Source organism: Elgaria multicarinata, chromosome 1 (assembly GCF_023053635.1).
Source record: "Elgaria multicarinata webbii isolate HBS135686 ecotype San Diego chromosome 1, rElgMul1.1.pri, whole genome shotgun sequence".
NCBI classification, from domain to species: Eukaryota; Metazoa; Chordata; class Lepidosauria; order Squamata; family Anguidae; genus Elgaria; species Elgaria multicarinata.
Window position 1 is genome coordinate 209,134,996 of NC_086171.1, and position 16,280 is coordinate 209,151,275.

The window sequence follows — 16,280 nt, forward strand, 5'->3', positions numbered from 1 at the left end:
TCGGATACCTCTCTGCTGGCCATTTTTCAGGATGCCTCAAAAACTAGCAGCCGCTCACCCTCAATAACCCCCCCCCTTTGCAACACCCCCTTGCTGATCTGCACCCCTTGCTGATCTTCACTCACCCTCCCTCTCTCCTTCTGCCCCTTTCTCTCTCTCCTTCTGTCCCGCTTCTCTCTCTCTCTCTCTTTCTCTCTCTCTCTCTCTCTCTGCACCCCCCACCACTACCAACCCCAGTTTCAAGGGCATCTTTGCTGATGAGGATTTGGCTAATGGAAGCGAACTTGTGTCCTGGCCATGACGTCATTGCGTCCCAATGTAATCTTCTTGCGCTGAACCTCAAATCAGCAGATGCGCTCCGGAGCTGGGATGGAGAGAAAGAGGGAGAGAGGGGGGGGGGCGGGAGGAGGAGGAGGGAGCGCTAATCTTTTCCCTTGGATCAGCTGAAAACAGCCAGGACTGAAGACGTCCACCTCCACTCTCCTCTGCCCCCCTCTGCTAGGCAGATCAAGAGGGAAAAGGGGATAAATTGAGAGAGAGAAAGACGGCCTTTTGAAAAAGAGCGCTGGAGGAGAGGCGAGGCGAGAAAGAGCGGCAGAGGAGGACGAGGAGGAGGGCGGCGCGCACCTCGTCGGGACTGAAAAACGGCTCAGCTGGCGAAGAAGGGGAGGAAAAGGGATCTGCTTTTTAATTTATTTTCATGATCGCTCTCTTTGCCTTCTCCATTCGTTCTCCGACGAGCATCTTTTTCTTCTTCTCCCCACTCCCAACAGGACAAAACAAACCACCCAAAAATCTATTATTTTTAAAAAAAAAATTAAATGAAAAACTAACAAAGAGAGACAGACAGAGAAGCTGCTTTTCAAACTCACAGCTAGCGGGCAAGATTTTTTTTTTAAAAAAAAATAATAATCTAATGTTTTGTTTTTGTTTGTTTTTTAAAAAAACAAAAACGTTATCTGGATGGGAGCAAAGAAAGAACTGCGGTGTTTAATGGTTTCGGAGGTACTCTTGTTGGAATGGATCGGCGATGACAGGTTGGGGGGGCATCAGCGAAAGGACTTCTAGACACCCCCCCCTTTTCCCCATCGGAAGATCTTCGAAGCTTTTTATTTTTTTGCATATTTTACAAATGTGCGTGCGTGTGTCGGGAGGTGTCTGGCGTTATGCGGGCAGGTGGGGGGGGGACACCCATTCATATATATCTGGTACGAATTTATATTCCACCCCATCCCTCTTATTTTGCAGAATGTAAAATTGTATGGACCCTTCCGTCCTTCCTTCCTTTTCCAAAGTAGCAGATGGGGAGAAGGGGGAGGGGGAGGGGGAGGGGAGGGGGAGGGATAATCTAAAAACCAAATCTGCATTTTATGATTTGCCTCGAAACCAACGCGTTGAGCGTCTCTCGCAGTCCTGGTGCGCGCGGGCGCTCGCCCACCGCGCTGCTGGCGGCCGCGTAAGAGGAGGTGCCATTCCCCCCGCCTTGTCTATCTAGGGTGCAGGTCAACCGCAGCCTTCCCTAAACCGGCGCCCTCCAGATGTGTTGGGACTACAACTCCCATCATCCCCACCAACCAGGGGGGTAATGGGAGTTGTAGTCCCACAACTTTGGAGGACGCCAGGAAGGCTGCTCAGCTCTATATAAGGATTGTGGTTGGTTTGTTTTATTTTATTTTATTTTATTTTATTTTATTTGTAAAGGCAGCTTAGATTTGTCTTGCACATTTTTTTATTTATTTTTTTTTTTTTTTGGTAAACAGATGCTATTTCATGGTTTGCTCTGTGTGCTATTCCGGATTTTATTGCCTGCCGGGATTCTTCAGCGGGGCAGACTTGAGCCGCGGAGAGGGGTGTGTGTGTGTGTGTGTGAGAGAGAGAGAGAGAGAGAGAGAGAGAGAGAGAGAGAGAGAGAGGGAGAGGGAGAGGGAGAGGGAGAGGGAGAGAGAGAGGTCCCTTTACAGCATCCTACAAGGCTAATGTGAAACTGACCTGTATATACGGTTTATATGCGTTTTTTTGCAGGGCACATACAAATGACATTGTACGTATTTCCACTGTGGTCTTCTTTGAATTGCTGCTGGGTCTGCGCGTGCTTGGATAGTGTCCCTTCTCGCTCTCCGCCCCCCCCCCCCCCCCGCTCGACTCCCCGGCAGACTTTAATCACAAAGCTCCCTGCGTGCGGAAAGGAATGGTTTGCTTGGGATATCTCCCAGGGCTTTTCGCTGCAACCTCGACCACGTTGCATCTAGGCCTGCTTCTTCCAATGTCCGGTGGAGGGAAAGGGTCTTTTTTGGCACAAGGATGGAAATCTTGGGTGCGCGCCTGCGGGTTTGCATGCTAGATTCTCACAGGCTTGCAGTAGCAATTGGCTCGCGGTATTTATTTATTTTTAGAGCATTGTGCTCCTTAAAAAAAATGCTATGGAAAAAGGGGAAAAAACCTGCTACCAACCTGGTCATTTTTCGGTGTGGAGTTAGTGAGCGCTATGCCAGCCAGATTTCTGCTGTTTAGGAGGACAGAGAAACACTCAGTGGAGGAGGAGGGGAAAGTGTGAGAAAGGAGAGGACGTGTGCATGTAAAAGTGTGCACAGCCTGCATTCGTGCATGTGCATGTGTGTGCTCTAAGAATCTCTGTATTACACCTCCGAGAGCGTGAGCACCCATCCAGCTGCTTTTCTTTTATTCATCCATTCATTCGATAGTCTGCAGCTGATAGGACCCCCTTAAACCTCCACTTATCATCAGGACAATGCAGCACAGAGGATGCTGGGCTACGAGGTTGCCTTCGTCTTTGCGGGGGGGGGGGGGTGTGAGAGAGAGGGGGGAAGTAATGGGCGATGATTCCGCTTTGAGGATAATATAGGTTTATCTGTATAGCTGAGCTGCACGCCTGGGAGAGGAAATGGGCCATGGCGAGTGCGCACCGTGCACACATGTGTGCATTGTGATAAGGCGGGGGGGGGCATTTACCCGCTCGCTGCATAAGACGGAGAGTATGCAAACCAGGTTTCGTGGAGCGGGGGGGGGGGGGTGGCAGCGAGAAAGCCGTAGGCGTGAAGGTGTGCGATGTAGCGGGTGCCATGTGCGCTCATTGACCTCTGTGTGTGCCCACTCTCTCTCTCTCTCTCTCTCTCTCTCTCTCTCTGTGTGTGTGTGTGTGTGTGTGTGTGTGTGTTGCAGTCTCTCTGTCAGGCTGCACACGCGCTAGGGAAACAGCAGGGGGAGCCAGTGTGCACTTGTGCGCAAAAGAGTGCGGAATAATTGTGGCTTTGGGTGACTCTGGCTGCGTGCTTGTGAGGAGGGGGGGGCTGAGGGGGACAGGGGTCCTGCCCTGATCGTCATTCCCCCACCCCAACCCTTTGCTCGGCTGTGCCTCCCCACCACCTGCTCCCGGGCCCTTCTCTGCGTGTTCACAGCGGACCTTGATTTAATGTCCATACAATTAAGGCACGCGGTGAATGCCAAGAGAGCGGTTCTCGTGACATCCCAGCTGAGATCAGGGGGCGCCACGTCCCCCCCCCACTCTACCTACCCCCCCAGCTTTTTGCACACTCTGGGTTGCATCTGCAGGGAAACAGGCATAAGGCGGTGTGTGTGTGTGTGTGTGTGTGTGTGTGTGTGTGTGTGTGTGTGTGTGTGTGTCTCCAAAACAGCCGGGGGGGAGGAGGTGACCGCCACATTGATGGCAGACAGAGGAGAAGGGATGATACCCAAACGCCAACCCCTCTCCAGCCCAGATTAACTCTTGGGCCAGGTGTGAGGGGTTTGAGATGATGACAGAAAGGGAAGGATTCTCAGAGGCACAAGGCCAGCTTGCCAGGAGAGAGGAAGGCCCCCTGGTCCCTTTCACTGTCCCACTATAGGGTGGCTGCTGAGTGTGTACGATCCAGGTGACTCCGCCGGTTTCAATATATTCCATTCTGGCTTTCAGAAGGCAGAGGAATGGAAGGCTTTCTTCTCCCAAAGTCAAGCGATGGCTTTTTTATTATTTATTTATTTATTTATTTATTTATTTATTTGTCCATGGCTTATCGAGAGGCAAATCCATCCACCTCCAGGCCTCCTGAGTTCTCTTGCGCTTGGGAAGGGGGCAGCGGAAGGGGCTGCCAACCTTCTCTGTACAGGGTCCTGTTTTGACTAAACGTTGGCTCGAAATGTGAGGACAGGTATTTTGCATTCGAATAAGGCAAAACCATTCTTATGCTTTCCGCAGCTCTGGGTATTTCCTGCCGTTTTATTGCAAAAAAGAAAAGAAAAAGGCTGCATTCCAACCCCCCCCCCCCCAAGAGGAGGAGGAGGAGAATAATAATAATAATAATAATAATAATAATAATAATAATAATAATAATAATAATAATAATATGACAATGACAACACCTCTAGTATTCCTGTGCAAATACCACTGCAAATGATTGCTTTAATTCAGCACAGTGGGTTTTGTGCAGGAAAATGATCGTGTTGATGATGGTTTACTTTTGTGAAAATAACCGGAATATAAACAGAATATTTTCTTAATATTGCTGTTGATAGATATAGATATAGATATAGATATAGATATAGATAGATAGATGGGTTGTTTTTTAATTGCTGCTTGTTGTTTTCCTGCAGGATTGACTGGCATCTCATTCTGATTAGTTGCAATTGACTAAAATATATTCTTATCACAACAATGTTCTTGCATACGAGTATTTTTATTATTTCAAAACGTTTTATCCATTAGATGCTTATTTCATTTTGAGTGTATCGTATAAGCTCTTACAATGTATGGATGTATTTTAAATCTGGGGGGCAGCGGGGTGGTGGTGGTTGTATCATGTATTCCAAAACAGTTGATTGTTTAAAGATGCACATATCCAACACAGAGTTAAGCTCACTTAAACCCACTGAAATCAGGCTTCAACCCTATACCCAATGACCTGGGAGCAAGCCCCACTGAACTCAATGGGGCTTCTATCTGAGCAGACGTCCATAGGATTGCACTGTTATTGTGCTTAGCTCTGCATTGGGTTGGTCATGGTGTGATTTTTCAGTTAGGTCATCACAAAACGAGGTTGCATGTGCACCATTGGAGCAATATGCTGAGGTCTAAAAGGATCTGAATAATACATTATATGTGGCTCCAAAAATAAAACTGACAGATTTTCAGGGCAGACTGAAGAAAGTCCTTCTCCACTCTGGGCAGATAATTATGTCTATATGCAATTAGTCACTGCAAGTCGTAAGGACAGCCTACAGCTTTGGTAGCTTGGATTACACAGATCTGGGGACCAACGGTTTGCCAATGGTTATTGAGCATGGAGCCTCCTTGTATAGGAGCAGTGCCACATTGTGGGAACAAATACACTCCTTGTTCCTTGTGATCAGTGGAGGCTGGCCTTGTTCCTTGTGATCAGTGGAGGTTGGTGGCTCCGATATAATTCACTCCATTGGTAGCTCCTTAAGGCCTTAGCAAGACCTAAGTTTTACCCCGGGGTCGTCCCTGCCCGCTCCCAGGATCCCCTGGGTGTCATTTACATGAACAGTGATGACCCCGGGACGATCCCGGGATAAACCTTAGGTCTAGCTAAGGCCTTAGAGTTCTGACTGAAACCCAGAGCGGATTTATCGCCCCAGTGACATCTGAGCCACCAGCCTCCACCACTTGTCGGTAAATAGGAAGCATCAGTCCGCAAGTTTTTTGAAACAGAATGAAGGAATAACAGACCTTGCTCTGATAACAATGCCATTGTTATGCAGAGAAAGTGTTTGAAGTTCTTATCCCCCAGCCCAGCCCCCTGCTCAGGTAACCATATTTTCCCCCTGAAAGTTAAAAGAAAATGTCAGAACGTCTAATTTATATTAAACTGTTATATAGATTTATTTATTTATTAGCGTGTTGTGGGGTCAGGAGGAAACAACACTGTAGATCCTGCGTCAAATATCGCCACCTGCTGGCTGCTCTGCTGTAAGACATGAGCTGGCTTTTGCATCCCAAAATTGTCTGCTGCATTGGCGATTTTTTTGCAGCGCGCACTCCACTAAGGTTGCACATGCCTTTTACGTGGATGCCTCCTCATGCCCGCAAATCATCCCTGCCAATAAAATCCTAAAGAAATAGTGAGTAGAGCATACTTTCTGATTTTCTTTCTTTTCTGTTTGGCAAATTGATTTCAATTCTTTTCATTTCAGGTCTTTTGCATCTGCCTGTTCGGCTCCAACAGTTCTTGTCCTTCTTTTAACTGCAGGACATCGATGGGTTGTTTTTAATGCCAGAGATCAACCAGCAAAGTGATGTCACAGCTCCTTGGTTCACAGCTCTGTGGGTGATGCAACCGAAGCTCCTGTTTAATGCAGGCTCCCCATTTACTTCAATGGCGTAATCACTGGAGCTGCTCCATTGAAGTGTATGGGGAAGCCTTTATGCACACCATAGCACTCATAGAACTCTGAATTATAGTCAAGGGGTAAAATGCAGCAAAAGTGAACTATGACCATGCTAAGTCCCATTGAAATCAATGGACCTTTAGTTATAGCTATGTACCATTCCATGACAGTCAATGGGTTGGATCCAGACTTAGCCCCACTTAAAGTAGACCCATTGAAATCAATGGGACTTAAGTTGATTTCAGTGGGTTTACTCAATATATGACTAAATGTACCCTGAAAGGTGGCCTAGAAACATTTGAAACAAAAAAAAGCCCAACCCAATGGGACTTAGTTAGCTCTGGCTTTTGCTGGTTTGGGCCTTTGCAGCTTGCACTCATGGCTGGATTAGGAACCCTGCACATGGCCCAATTCATCCACTGCAGGGCTACATCTGTGTAGCTTCAGCACTGACCATCTGGAAGGGCAGAGGTTCTATTGAACTGTTTCCCTGTTGGTGATGATTTGACTGGAGTTATGGGTGCATATAGCCTCAGCTGCTACATGCACATTCAGCTTGATTGGGGTCAATGCATTTAGGATCAGCGTGTATCTCTTATCCATCCAAGTATATAATAGATGCAAGTCAACATATTACATTATCCCCGTGAATGACACAAGGGCATTGTGAAAGGATCTTACCAAAAAGTCTGTGCATTGGTGGTTATGTAAAGAAGAAGAAGAAGAAGAAGAAGAAGAAGAAGAAGAAGAAGAAGAAGAAGAAGAAGAAGAAGAAGAAGAAGAAGGAAAAACACGCCATTGAAATCATTTTAATATGTTTGCTTGCTTATTTATATATTTATTTATTGCATTTCTATACCCCCCCTTCCCCTAATAGCCGAAGCTCTATGGGTGGATCACAACTATTAAAACCACAAAATGCAGTGTAAGTTGCATTATAAAAATACTGTCTAAAATAAAAAATAAATAAAAACTAGCTGCAATGCAGAGATCAGTAACAGCTTTAACACAAAAGAACTAAAGGACTAAAATGGCTGGCAAAATTAAGGTCTTTACCTGGTGCTGGAAGTAGCACAATGCAAGCTTCTCTGGGAAGTTCATTCCAAAACAGGGGTGCCACAGTAGAAAAGGCCCTCTTGTTGTTTCCACCGAACAGGCAAAAACCAGAGAAAGCTACTCACGCATGCTCCTATTGACTAGGCATATGAATGTGCATTGAACTGCCATGGATTTTAGTCACATTTAAGCCTGCACAGCTTTCTCTGAATTATGCCCAAAGTGTGTGTTTTTTTAAGAAGCAATAAAGAAATTTCTATGATTTTTGTTCTTAAAGGGGGTTTCAATCATTTCATGACTAGGGGTATATAACATAAAAATAGTATACATTGTAGATTCAGATAAAGCCAGACTCAAAAAGAATGTGATGATGTTTCTGAAAAAATGCTCAGGCTATGGAGTGACCTGAAAGGAATGAAATTCTGTTGCTGAGAGACATGAATGCCTCTTTGCGGTCTTAGAGCTTTTCTAGTTGAGGCTTTTATTGTGCACTCTTCATTGCTTACATGGATGTTTATGGGTGTTTTAGACATCATCATCACAGTCCAGTTCCACTTCTGGTTTTTAAAAGCAAATTCATTGAGGGAGTGTGGAGTGGGGGAAATCAAATATTTTTTTTTGCAAAAGTGAAACAAAGCACTAATCCCCACTAGTGTAGTTGCATTATTCCATTATACTACAGCACCACCTACAGATTATGTGGCAGATAGCAAAGAAAGTAGGAAAGGAAAATAATCTATGCAGAGCTCTGATCTTAATTCTGCAATGAAACTGGAAGTAGAAACAGCAGGTTTAACAGCTTTGTCTAGACTTGGCATGTAGATGGAATAACAGAGATTTTTAATTGTCACCATTCCAGTTATTCAAGGTTTTACCATTGCTCTCCTACTTTATCAAAGGGAGGGCTATTCTACAAAGACTAGCTCGGATCTAGATTTAGTCATACCTAGAGCAAACTCACCGAAATGATTGGGAAGTTTAAAACAACAACAATATGTCATTGTGTCAACTGGAAGAAAAATGCCAAAATCTATATTAGTGTCATGCCTTTATTAGTTCAACCAAAAGATCACAAATTAGCAAAGCTTTCAAGATCTCCACATCAGGCAAGATTTACCAAAAAGTCCTGCTTTTACCTGATGAAGAGATCTGGAGATCTCAACATTGGGATTTAATTGGGTGACCATATGGAAAGGAGGACAGGGCTCCTGTATCTTTAACAGTTGCATAGAAAAGGGAATTTTAGCAGGTGTCTTTTGTATATATGGAGAACCTAGTGAAATTCCCTCTTCATCACCGCAGTTAAAGGTGCAGGAGCTATACGAGAGTGACCAGATTTAAAAGAGGGCAGGGCTCCTGCAGATTTAACTGCGGTGATGAAGAAGGAATTTCTCCAGGTTCCCCATATATACAAATGGGGAAATTTCCTTTTCAATACAACTGTTAAAGAAACAGGAGCCCTGTCCTCCTTTTCATATGGTCACCCTAGATTTAAGGTAGTTTCATTGATTTTGATGGGTCTGCTGTCTGTAGGTTTGGCTAAATCTGGATCCAACCCACTGATTCAAAGGTATGACCCATCACGAACCGTGCCGACGTCCTGTAAAAATGAATATACCCAAGGGCACATCTTTTATTAATTTAATGGTGTTTGCCTACCCAGTCTGGATGAATCAATGAAGACATTTAAGGTGAAAGTGAAGAATCTGAGTTATTTTGGGTGATGGAGACTCAGTTGTCTCTCCTCCTCCTCCTCCTCCTGTTTCCCCTGGTCCACTGCTGCCTTTTAATTTTACCAAACAAATTTATTCGACATATGCAGGATCTCTGAAAAGTGAAGGCATAAGTGAAGGTGGAAGGAAAAGCTACAAGATCCTGAGTACTATTCTTTATGAATTTGTAACATTTATATGTCGCCTAGCCTCTGAGGAGCCCAAGATGGTGTGTATGATCCTCCACCTCTCTGTTTTATTCCCACAGCAGCCCTATGACATAGGTTAGACTCAGTCAGTGATTGACGCAGTCATCTAGTAAGCTTCATGGCCAAGTGGGGACTAGAACCGAGATCTCATGAGTCCCAGTCTAACACCCTAACCGTTACACTACACTGGCTCTCCAGTGTATGTGCTTACTTAAGAACATTAGGATTGCCAAGCTGGGATGAGCCAAGCGTTTTTTTGCAAGTGTTCCAGCAACCACCAGGAGTTCCAACAACCATCCACTGGGAAATTGAACAGTCATCCAACAATGGACTGTAACTCTACCTGTATTTATATGGTTTATTCCATACACAATCTGAGAAAAATCAAGCTGCTTGCATATATTCTTCCTGCACCTCCCTCTTACCTAAAGTAAAAACTGTCTTCATCCATTTTGCATTGAAACACATGGCAGTTGAAACCTGCTTAACTATTTCCTTTTTTAAAAAAGCATTTGAAAGAAAAGGGGGGGGGGGACACAGCCCACTTATTTTTTTGCATATCCCCTACCTGATTTTGTCTTCCATTCTACAGAGGGTTTTAAGCAGAGACTGGACGGGAGCAATGCAGCGATTTTAGCTCATGACCGCTTCATTATCTGCCTTCTGCACCAGACTGATATCCTAAGCAGCGAGAAGGCCATAGGTCATGGCACGCAGGCAAAAGTGCTCAGGTTCAATCCCCAGCATCTCTAGGTAGGACTGTCTGGGAGCCTAGGGAGCATTTCTACCCGTCAGTCCAGACTAGCCTTCCACAAGTTGGTGCTTTCCAGTTGCGTTGGCCTACATCTTCCTTCACCCCCACCTCCCCAACCAGCATGGTCAATGGTTGGCCAACAGATCTGGAATGTACCAAAGTGGGAAAGGCTGGTGCGGATTGGGATGTATGGATTTTGTTAAATCCATTCTGTCTGTATTTTGCGGAGTGTATTTTGTGGGGATCTTTTTTGTTCCATCGTCAGCTCATTGACAGAATCAGATTTGTTGTGCAAGAATTTCATTCATTTGCACCAATGCACATTAGCGTGAATGCATGCTTGCGCAAATCCCCCGCCCCCAAAAGTAAAAAAGAGGTTCACAAATCCGCACTACTTGGACAAAGCCACAGGTTGGATTCACAGAAATCTGATCTTGTTTGGATCCATTGCCGATTCCCCTGTCATCCCTAGATGGAGACAATATTGAGGTAGATGGACCAATGCTTTGACTGAGAATAGGCAGCTTCCTCTGTTTCAAGCTGGAAAATATCTCATCCTTCTAGTATAGAAAGAAACACCCACTTTCCAGGAACAACTGAAATCCCATTTTGTCCAAAGGAATCTTGAGTTACTTTCAACAAAGGTAGGGTAGGGTGACCACATGAAAAGGAGGACTATGCTCCTGTACCTTTAACAGTTGTATTGAAAGGGGAATTTCAGCAGGTGTCATTTGTATGCATGCAGCACCTGGTGAAATTCCCTCTTCATTGCAAGAGTTAAAGCTTCAGGAGCCCATCCCTCTTGACCAGATACAAAAGAGGGCAGGGCTCCTGCATCTTTAATTGATTACAATTAAATTAATTAAATTAATCAATTTAATTGATTAGTGATTACACCAACATTAAAATCACTCCACTGGCTGCCAATTAGTTTCCAGGCAAAGTACAAAGTGTTGGTCATCACCTTTAAAGCCCTAAATGGTTTGGGTCCAGGTTACCTGCGGGATTGCCTTCTCCCATAGAGTCTGCCCCGCACACTCAGGTCCTCTAGGGTTAACTTACTTCAGTCAGCTAAAACTAGGCTGACATCAGTTTCCCAGAGGACCTTTTCTTCTGTCGCCCCCAGATTGTGGAATGGCCTGCCGGAGGAGATTTGTAAAATTAACACTATGTGTGATTTTAAGGCAGCTTTAAAGACTAGCCTTTTCCGGCAGGCCTATCCAGATCAATGTTAAATCATGATTTTTAAAGATGTATTGATTCCTGTTCTAATGTTGTTCCCCGCCTCGATCCAAAGGGAGAAGCGGGTAAGAAATAATTTTATTATTATTATTATTATTATTATTATTATTATTATTATTATTATTATTATTATCTGTTGTGATGAAGAAGGGATTTCACCATACAAATGACACCTGCTGAAATTCCCCTTTCAATACAACTGTTGAAGATACAGGAGCCCTGTCCTCCTTTTCACATATGGTCACCCTAGACAAGGGATAAGTGACAGTGCTCCCCACATGCTTTCACAGCCCCATTCAGACTGTAAAATTAAGGGAGGGATTTCAACTGACTTTTAAGGTGATTGGGCCGGAGGGTGAAACTCATGGCCACTGCCCAGAATTCCTCTGGCTTCTACCTTTTTCCTTCCCCCAAAGTTCTGTGTGCAAGGCTACAAGGCTATCATCTGGCAGAGTGAGGGGATCTTCTTGTGGGGAGGAGAGGCAATGAGCAGGGTGACCCTATGAAAAGGAGGACAGGGCTCCTGTATCTTTAACAGTTGCATAGAAAAGGGAATTTCAGCAGGTGTCATTTGTATATATGGGGAACCTGGTGAAATTCCCTCTTCATCACAACAGTTAAAGGTGCAGGAGCTATACTAGAGTGAACAGATTTAAAAGAGGGCAAGGCACCTGCAGCTTTAACTCTTGTGATGAAGAGGAAATTTCACCAGGTTCTTCATATATACAAATGACACTTGCTTGAATTCCCTTTTCAATACAACTGTTAAAGATACAGGAGCCCTGTCCTTCTTTTCATATGGTCACCCTACAATGAGGTGTAGGAGAACAAGGTTCAGTAGAGCAGTGGTGGACAGAAGGGAGATTTCCAGATATTTTGACCAACTCCCAGCATTTCTGGTCATGCCATGCTGACAGGGGCTTCTGGGAGTTGAAGTCCAAACCATCTGGAGATGTGAGTTCTGCCCATCCCCTGCAGTAAGGAACACTGTAGACACCAGGTGAGGCTTTCTGGGGTGGGAATTCCACAACCAGGGTGCCACCACTGCAAAGGCCATCTACTTGGCCACATACCTCACCTCATTTGGTGGGGGTACCCAGAGAAGGGCCTCTGAAGATGATCTTCAATCACCTAGTCCTGCCTCCCCCAACCTGGTAACCTCCAGATGTTTTGGACTTCAGCTCCCATCCAACCCCAGCCAGCAAGGCCTATGGTCAGGAATGTTGGGAGTTGTCATCCAGAATGGCTGGATGGCACCAGTTTGGGGGAGGCTGATCTACTCCAACCCCTGGCTCGTTGAATAGATGCACCAGCTACTTAAGTGCCTAGTCCTTAAGAGCTTGCAAGCCTACGTTGATGAAACCCAAGAGAAGTCCAGTTGGTAAGTCTGGCTGGTGACTTGTCCATTACATGTTCCATGGCAACTAAGACAAACCCAGAGGAAATTCAATAAAAGATATGCCGCCTCTGCAGATGATCTTCTGCTTGCTTCATAGGTCATTGAATATTTTCTACAGATTTGGTTTTATAAGAAAGAAATACTTCACTCTGGCGACAGATGCAGTGCTGTTGGTAATGAGGTGGATGGGCAGTGGAACACATCTGCAGGACATCCTTCCCCAACCTTGGGTCCTCCAGATGTGTTGGACTGCAACTCCCAGCATCCCCAGCCAACATGACCAATGCTGGCTGGGAGTTGTAGTCCAAGGACACAGTGTGTATCCACGGAAGGCACCGACAAGCTTTCCTCCTTGTACCAGAACCTTATAAAGAACAGTTTCCACCAATTGATTTTCAGCTATTATGTGCATCACCATGAGCACTGGCAACTTGATACCAGATTCAATGTGCACTTCCTTTTGAGCAGAATTGAAGAAGGCAAATACGGGTGGGTATGGCCAATGTGTGCATTAAAAAACACTTCCTTAGCTTCACTTAATTCTGTGCCACTCTCAAAAACTCATACTTTTGAGTCAGATATTTTATATTTGCTTTTGAGCATTGATTTCCCGCAATTTCACTCCAGAATTCTTTCTCATACAATGTGGAGATAGCTGGCATTTACCACAAGATCGTAAAAAGTTTGGGAGCGGCCTAATGAGTCCTCTGTGAAAGGAATACCAGTGAAAGGAATACCAACCATCACCAAATGGAGGCATCCTCCTGGTAAATATCCACAGCATGAAACTGACAGGGAAAATGAACTCATACAGATAGCTGTATTATGGGGAACCATGCCAACCCGATCCAATAAGCAATCTTTTTCCTTTTCTCTCTCCCAGTCTGGTATAAGAACCACTCTTCTCTTTGGATATACAACTCCACACCATGTAATTATTATTGATATTAATATTACCAACACTTATAAAATGGCTATAAAAATTTAAGTGCTGTACGAATATTGAAAGATAACACGGCCCACAGGCTCACATTCTAAAAGAGACATTACAGAAGGTAAAGGGAAGAGGAAAGGAAGAAGAAATCAAGCACTGGAGCGGTTGTGCCTACAATGGTCCATGGGTGAGGAACCTGGCCTCCCCCTTGCCCTGGCATTCATTCGGGGAAGCATGCAAGAGCTGATGAGAACCAGGCAAGGTGATGAGGCTGGCGAAATTATGAGATGGCCTTTGACTCACAATCATTGATGAAACATCAGCCCTTTGGGCCAAGGTCTTCCAGGTCCAAGCGCAACTGTTTGCCCACTACCATTCAACAACTATACACAGTTCATTTCGTAACAGGAATGGCTCAATGAAAGGCTGTGAAATACATCTTGTTCCATGCAAATGAAACAAAATTGTTACGATTTTTCAGCCCAACCAGATTGAATGGACTCAAGTTACTGGGGATATCAATGCACAATTTAGGGTGCAATGCTATGCATGTTTAGACAGAAAAAAGGTCCTATAATTCCCAGCGTGCCCCAGCCATGATAATTGATCAGCACCTTACATGTATATATCTAAAACTTACACACGCCATACATAACTATACAGAAACCCAAAGAGAAGTTTAACATGACTCCAGAGAATCAGGCTGGCAGAATAATACTATTTTACTAAAAATTTTGCTGCAAGCACTAGCAGCTACATAAAACCAGGCCACTTTATTTATAGCCTGAGAATTATGATCTGAAAGAAGAACAGAAAGACAAAATGCATTTGATCTGGCTGGCATTTTTTATTTACTTATTGCAAAAGAGGTGTAATAAAAACATATCGAATTTCTCAATAAAAAGAACAATATATTAAAGCATGCCCAACAGTTTCGAAATTTAGGAAGACTGCAGGGGCAAAAACATCTGGTTAGGGACTGGAGGACACCCTTATCCTAGGCATTCTTCGTGGAGGGGGGGTTCCTCCCCCCACCAGGGGCTTTTGTGGGTGCAGCTGTCAAAGGCAGCCTGAGCTTGTGACAGGATTAATGGCCTTTGATAGGACAAAGGGGGTGGTGAAAAACTGTCTGTAGCATCCACCTATTCGGGGAACTGCACCAAAATAACCCACAGCTTTGGGTTTCAGTTCAGGCGGCAGCCCAGGATCATTAGATTGTACACTTGTCATTTATTTATTTATTTAAAATGCTAAAGACGTGTTAGCCGCCATTGAGGAAAAAATACAATGACTGATGGTGGCAATCTCCCTTTTGATAAAGCGGGCTGTGCTAGGAATATAGGAAAAGATGCTCATGGCCATCGCCCACGTTGTTATAGCAACAGCTCCCCCATGTGGTGGAAAGATGTTCTAAACCAGAAACGATGGACAGGAATTTTCCTCCCTCACCGTTAATCGCAGCCAGCTTGCGTTGAATTTCGTTACCACAGTTCTTACATCTTTTTATACACAACTCCGCGCCCTAGTACTTTTGAAACCGCTCTACGGCTTGCATGGAAGATGTATTTCTGGCGGTTCCCCCCCATGATTTCATTTGTTAGCGGGATCGTAATGGTTGACCGTTTCAAGAGGCAACACATAGAAAGGGTTTTCTCAGAGAGGACTATCCCACATCTTGGGTAGCTGCTTTAGAGTTCTGACTGAAACCCAGAGAGGATTCACCGCCCCAGTGACATCGGAGTCACCCACCTCCACTGCTGTGGACCTCTCCCAGGCCTCCTTGGGCAGCTGTGGGAACATGGGAAGCTGACTTAGACTGAGTCATGGCTATTGGTCCATCTAGTCCAGTACTGTTGACACTGACTGGCAGCAGCTCTTCAGGCAGGATTCTTTCCTAGTCCCAGTTGGAGAAGCTGGCGATTGAACCTGGGACCTTCTGCATGCAAAGCACATGGTCCACCACACTGAGCCACGGTCCTCCCACAGTCCAACAACCACCCTCACAGGATCCACCACCACTCCCGACCCATAACAGCCCCATTGCTGTGAGGAAGGGGAGGCTGTGACGGAAGCAGCAGCAGCACTGGGGAGGCCCGAGTGATAACGGATGGTGGTGGGGCAGGAAACACATAGGGGACCCAGGCAGTATTTGCAGGCCTTGGGAAATGCCCCAGCATGTCTGGTGTTGGAGCTGGGCCTTCAGGAGAGACCTTCTTATGTTCTTAAGCTGAAGATGTTACATCTCTAAGTTGCCTCCTGGCTGAAAGGAAAGAAGCCCACAGCAGTAAATTTAGAGAGCATCAGGTGCTGGCACAAGTCCTCCAAGGTGGGAGGTCGCACCACTGCCCTCTCTTCTTCCACCTCTCCCCAGCTACAACGGTGGTGGCAGCCACCTGCCCCTCCTCCCTTCCTCATGACGATGGTGCTGGCAGCAACGGTCACTACCCACCCTCCTTTTCCTATCTCCCCACCACCACTGCTGCCCTCTCTTCAACTCCCATGATGGAGTTGGTGGCAGCCACCCACCCACCCACCCACCCACCCACAGCCTCCTCCTCCTCACCCCATCCTCTCTCCCCTCACCACTTGTGATGGCAATGGTGACAGCCCG